This window comes from Oncorhynchus keta, chromosome 23 (genome assembly GCF_023373465.1).
Source record: "Oncorhynchus keta strain PuntledgeMale-10-30-2019 chromosome 23, Oket_V2, whole genome shotgun sequence".
NCBI classification, from domain to species: domain Eukaryota; kingdom Metazoa; phylum Chordata; class Actinopteri; order Salmoniformes; family Salmonidae; genus Oncorhynchus; species Oncorhynchus keta.
In genome coordinates this window covers 8,507,603-8,513,634 of record NC_068443.1, presented here as the reverse complement: position 1 = coordinate 8,513,634, position 6,032 = coordinate 8,507,603, and the positions used below count along the sequence as shown (strand labels likewise).

Here is a 6,032-nt window from a genome sequence, read left to right as displayed (position 1 = left end):
CTACCCCATCCTCCCTCTCTGTCTACCCTGTCCTCCCTCTCTGTCTACCCCATCCTCCCTCTCTGTCTACCCCATCCTCCCCCTCTGTCTACCCCATCCTCCCCCTCTGTCTACCCCATCCTCCCCCTCTGTCTACCCCATCCTCCCCCTCTGTCTACCCCATCCTCCCCCTCTGTCTACCCCATCCTCCCTCTCTGTCTACCCCCTCCCTCTCTGTCTACTCCTCCCCCTCTGTCTACCCCATCCTCCCCCTCTGTCTACCCCATCCTCCCCCTCTGTCTACCCCATCCTCCCCTCTGTCTACCCCATCCTCCCCTCTGTCTACCCCATCCTCCCTCTCTGTCTACCCCCCCTCTCTCTCCCTATTCTCCCCCTCCCCCTCTGTCTACCCCATCCTCCCCCTCTGTCTACCCCATCCTCCCTCTCTGTCTACCCCATCCTCCCTCTCTGTCTACCCCCCCCCTCTCTCCCTTTTCCCCCCCTCCCCCTCTGTCTACCCCATCCTCCCCCTCTGTCTACCCCATCCTCCCCTCTGTCTACCCCATCCTCCCCCTCTGTCTACCCCATCCTCCCCCTCTGTCTACCCCATCCCTCCCTCTGTCTACCCCATCCTCCCCCTCTGTCTACCCCATCCTCCCCCTCTGTCTACCCCATCCTCCCCCTCTGTCTACCCCATCCTCCCCCTCTGTCTACCCCATCCTCCCCCTCTGTCTACCCCATCCTCTCCCTCTGTCTACCCCATCCTCCCCCTCTGTCTACCCCATCCTCCCCCTCTGTCTACCCCATCCTCCCCTCTGTCTACCCCATCCTCTCCCTTTTCTCCCCCATCCCCCTCTGTCTACCCCATCCTCCCCCTCTGTCTACCCCATCCTCCCCCTCTGTCTACCCCATCCTCCCCCTCTGTCTACCCCATCCTCTCCCTCTGTCTACCCCATCCTCTCCCTCTGTCTACCCCATCCTCCCCCTCTGTCTACCCCATCCTCCCCCTCTGTCTAACCCCATCCTCCCCCTCTGTCTACCCCATCCTCTCCCTCTGTCTACCCCATCCTCCCCCTCTGTCTACCCCATCCTCCCCCTCTGTCTACCCCATCCCTCCCTGTCTACCCCATCCTCCCCCTCTGTCTACTCCATCCTCCCTCTCTGTCTACTCCATCCCTCCCTCTCTGTCTACCCCATCCCTCCCTCTCTGTCTACTCCATCCTCCCCCTCTGTCTACTCCATCCCTCCCTCTCTGTCTACCCCATCCCTCCCTCTCTGTCTACCCCATCCTCCCCCTCTGTCTACTCCATCCTCCCCCCTCTGTCTACCCCATCCTCCCCCTCTGTCTACCCCATCCTCCCCTCTGTCTACCCCATCCTCCCCTCTGTCTACCCCATCCTCTCCCTCTGTCTCCCTCCTCCCCCTCTGTCTACCCCATCCTTCCCCTCTGTCTCCCCTCCCCCTCTCTCTACCCCATCCATCCCCTCTGTCTACCCCATCCTCCCCCTCTCTCTACCCCATCCTCCTCTCTACCCCCTCTCTCTACCTCATCCTCCCCCTCTCTCCTCCCTCCTACCCCTCTCCCCTCTCTCCCCATCTCTCCCTATCTCCCCCCTCCCCCCTGGTTCTTCCAGACAGAAAGAGAGTGACTCCCCTCTGTCCTACCCATCATCCCAGAGGACAAAGACACGGGACGCAACTTTACCTGTGTGGCCAGCAACCCATCCTGTCCCCATGGGAAAACGCACCACCGTCACCCTCAACGTCCACCGTAAGTGTATTTGTGTGTGTGTGTGTGTGTGTGTGTGTGTGTGTGTGTGTGTGTGTGTGTGTGTGTGTGTGTGTGTGTGTGTGTGTGTGTGTGTGTGTGTGTCGGTGGTGGGAGGGTGTGTATGTTAGTAGTTTTAAGGTATGAGTGTGTGACTGTGTTTCAGGTTTATTTAATCCCTCCCTCTTCCTCCCTCCCTCCCTCCCTCCCTCCCTTCCTTCCTTCCTTCCTTCTTTCTCTTTCTTTCTTTCTTTCTTTCTTTCTTTTTTTCTTTCTTTCTTTCTTTCTTTCCTTCCTTCCTTCCTTCCTTCCCCCCCTCCTCCCTCCCTCCCTCCCTCCTTCCCTCTCCTGCAGACCCCCCCAAGGTGAATCTCTCCATGGAGCCACAGTCTGTTTTGGAGGGAGAGAGAGTCACCTTCTCCTGCCAGGCCACCGCCAACCCCCCCATCATGGGCATCCGGTCAGTGGGAGTCTGTTGGATAAGTGTGTTTGATGGGGGGTATTCAGTAGTGTGTTTGATGGGGGGTATTCAGTAGTGTGTTTGATGGGGGGTATTCAGTAGTGTGTTTGATGGGGGTATTCAGTAGTGTGTTTGATGGGGGGTATTCATCCCTCCCCTGGGGGTATTCAGTAGTGTGTTTGATGGGTGGTATTCAGTAGTGTGTTGATGGGTGGTATTCAGTAGTGTGTTTGATGGGGGGTATTCAGTAGTGTGTTTGATGGGTGGTATTCAGTAGTGTGTTGATGGGGGGTATTCAGTGGTGTGTTTGATGGGGGGTATTCATTAGTGTGTTTGATGGGTGGTATTCCATGGGGGTATTCAGTAGTGTGTTTGATGGGGGTATTCAGTAGTGTGTTTGATGGGGGTATTCAGTAGTGTGTTTGATCTCCCTTCAGTAGTGTGTTTGATGGGGGGTATTCAGTAGTGTGTTTGATGGGGGGTATTCAGTAGTGTGTTTGATGGGTGGTATTCAGTAGTGTGTTGATGGGTGGTATTCAGTAGTGTGTTTGATGGGGGGTATTCAGTAGTGTGTTTGATGGGTGGTATTCAGTAGTGTGTTGATGGGGGTATTCAGTAGTGTGTTTGATGGGTGGTATTCAGTGGTGTGTTTGATGGGGGGTATTCATTAGTGTGTTTGATGGGTGGTATTCAGTGGTGTGTTTGATGGGGGGTATTCAGTAGTGTGTTTGATGGGGGGTATTCAGTAGTGTGTTTGATGGGGGGTATTCAGTAGTGTGTTTGATGGGTGGTATTCAGTGGTGTGTTTGATGGGGGGTATTCATTAGTGTGTTTGATGGGTGGTGGGTGGTATTCAGTAGTGTGTTTGATGGGGGGTATTCAGTGGTGTGTTTGATGGGGGGTATTCAGTAGTGTGTTTGATGGGGGGTATTCAGTAGTGTGTTTGCTAGGTGGTATTCAGTAGTGTGTTTGATGGGTGGTATTCATTAGTCCCTGGGTGGTATTCAGTAGTGTGTTTGATGGGGGGTATTCAGTAGTGTGTTTGATGGGGGGTATTCAGTAGTGTGTTTGCTAGGTGGTATTCAGTAGTGTGTTTGATGGGGGGTATTCATTAGTGTGTTTGATGGGTGGTATTCAGTAGTGTGTTTGATGGGTGGTATTCATTAGTGTGTTTGATGGGTGGTATTCAGTGGTGTGTTTGATGGGGGGTATTCATTAGTGTGTTTGATGGGGGGTATTCAGTAGTGTGTTTGATGGGTGGTATTCATTAGTGTGTTTGATGGGGGGTATTCAGTAGTGTGTTTGATGGGTGGTATTCAGTAGTGTGTTTGATGGGTGGTATTCAGTAGTGTGTTTGATGGGTGGTATTCAGTAGTGTGTTTGATGGGTGGTATTCAGTAGTGTGTTTGATGGGGGGTATTCAGTAGTGTGTTTGTTAGGTAGTATTCAGTAGTGTGTTTGATGGGTGGTATTCATTAGTGTGTTTGATGGGTGGTATTCAGTAGTGTGTTTGATGGGGGGTATTCAGTAGTGTGTTTGATGGGGGGTATTCAGTAGTGTGTTTGCTAGGTGGTATTCAGTAGTGTGTTTGATGGGTGGTATTCAGTAGTGTGTTTGATGGGGGGTATTCATTAGTGTGTTTGATGGGTGGTATTCAGTAGTGTGTTTGATGGGTGGTATTCAGTAGTGTGTTTGATGGGTGGTATTCAGTAGTGTGTTTGATGGGTGGTATTCAGTAGTGTGTTTGATGGGGGGTATTCAGTAGTGTGTTTGATGGGTGGTATTCATTAGTGTGTTGATGGGTGGTATTCAGTAGTGTGTTTGATGGGTGGTATTCAGTAGTGTGTTTGATGGGTGGTATTCAGTAGTGTGTTTGATGGGTGGTATTCATTAGTGTGTTTGATGGGGGGTATTCAGTAGTGTGTTTGATGGGTGGTATTCATTAGTGTGTTGATGGGTGGTATTCAGTAGTGTGTTTGAGTAGTGTGTTTGATGGGGGTATTCATTAGTGTGTTGATGGGTGGTATTCAGTAGTGTGTTTGATAGTAGTGTGTTTGATGGGTGGTATTCAGTAGTGTGTTTGATGGGTGGTATTCATTAGTGTGTTTGATGGGGGGTATTCAGTAGTGTGTTTGATGGGTGGTATTCATTAGTGTGTTGATGGGTGGTATTCAGTAGTGTGTTTGCTAGGTGGTATTCAGTAGTGTGTTTGATGGGGGGTATTCATTAGTGTGTTGATGGGTGGTATTCAGTAGTGTGTTTGATGGGTGGTATTCATTAGTGTGTTTGATGGGTGGTATTCAGTAGTGTGTTTGCTAGGTGGTATTCATTAGTGTGTTTGATGGGTGGTATTCAGTAGTGTGTTTGATGGGTGGTATTCATTAGTGTGTTGATGGGTGGTAGTCAGTAGTGTGTTTGATGGGTGGTATTCAGTAGTGTGTTTGATGGGTGGTATTCAGTAGTGTGTTTGATGGGTGGTATTCATTAGTGTGTTTGATGGGGGGTATTCAGTAGTGTGTTTGATGGGTGGTATTCATTAGTGTGTTTGATGGGTGTTTGCTATTATTCAGTAGTGTGTTTGATGGGGGGTATTCATTAGTGTGTTGATGGGTGGTATTCAGTAGTGTGTTTGATGGGTGGTATTCAGTAGTGTGTTTGATGGGTGGTATTCAGTAGTGTGTTTGATGGGTGGTATTCATTAGTGTGTTTGATGGGGGGTATTCAGTAGTGTGTTTGATGGGTGGTATTCATTAGTGTGTTGATGGGTGGTATTCAGTAGTGTGTTTGCTAGGTGGTATTCAGTAGTGTGTTTGATGGGGGGTATTCATTAGTGTGTTGATGGGTGGTATTCAGTAGTGTGTTTGATGGGTGGTATTCATTAGTGTGTTTGATGGGTGGTATTCAGTAGTGTGTTTGCTAGGTGGTATTCATTAGTGTGTTTGATGGGTGGTATTCAGTAGTGTGTTTGATGGGTGGTATTCATTAGTGTGTTGATGGGTGGTATTCAGTAGTGTGTTTGATGGGTGGTATTCATTAGTGTGTTTGATGGGTGGTATTCAGTAGTGTGTTTGATGGGTGGTATTCAGTAGTGTGTTTGATGGGTGGTATTCATTAGTGTGTTTGATGGGTGGTATTCAGTAGTGTGTTTGATGGGTGGTATTCAGTAGTGTGTTTGATGGGTGGTATTCATTAGTGTGTTGATGGGTGGTATTCAGTAGTGTGTTTGATGGGTGGTATTCAGTAGTGTGTTTGATGGGTGGTATTCATTAGTGTGTTGATGGGTGGTATTCAGTAGTGTGTTTGATGGGTGGTATTCATTAGTGTGTTTGATGGGTGGTATTCATTAGTGTGTTTTATGGGTGGTATTCAGTAGTGTGTTTGATGGGTGGTATTCATTAGTGTGTTTGATGGGTGGTATTCATTAGTGTGTTTGATGGGTGGTATTCAGTAGTGTGTTTGCTAGGTGGTATTCATTAGTGTGTTTGATGGGTGGTATTCATTAGTGTGTTTGATGGGTGGTATTCAGTAGTGTGTTTGCTAGGTGGTATTCATTAGTGTGTTTGATGGGTGGTATTCAGTAGTGTGTTTGATGGGTGGTATTCATTAGTGTGTTGATGGGTGGTATTCAGTAGTGTGTTTGATGGGTGGTATTCATTAGTGTGTTTGATGGGTGGTATTCAGTAGTGTGTTTGATGGGTGGTATTCAGTAGTGTGTTTGATGGGTGGTATTCATTAGTGTGTTTGATGGGTGGTATTCAGTAGTGTGTTTGATGGGTGGTATTCAGTAGTGTGTTTGATGGGTGGTATTCATTAGTGTGTTGATGG

General features: G+C 48.8%; 1 pseudogene; it reads left to right on the top strand.

Annotated features, from left to right (window-relative positions):
* The window catches only part of LOC118401765 (kin of IRRE-like protein 1), an 83,077-nt pseudogene that overhangs the window by 56,262 nt on the left and 20,783 nt on the right, over nt 1–6,032 (top strand).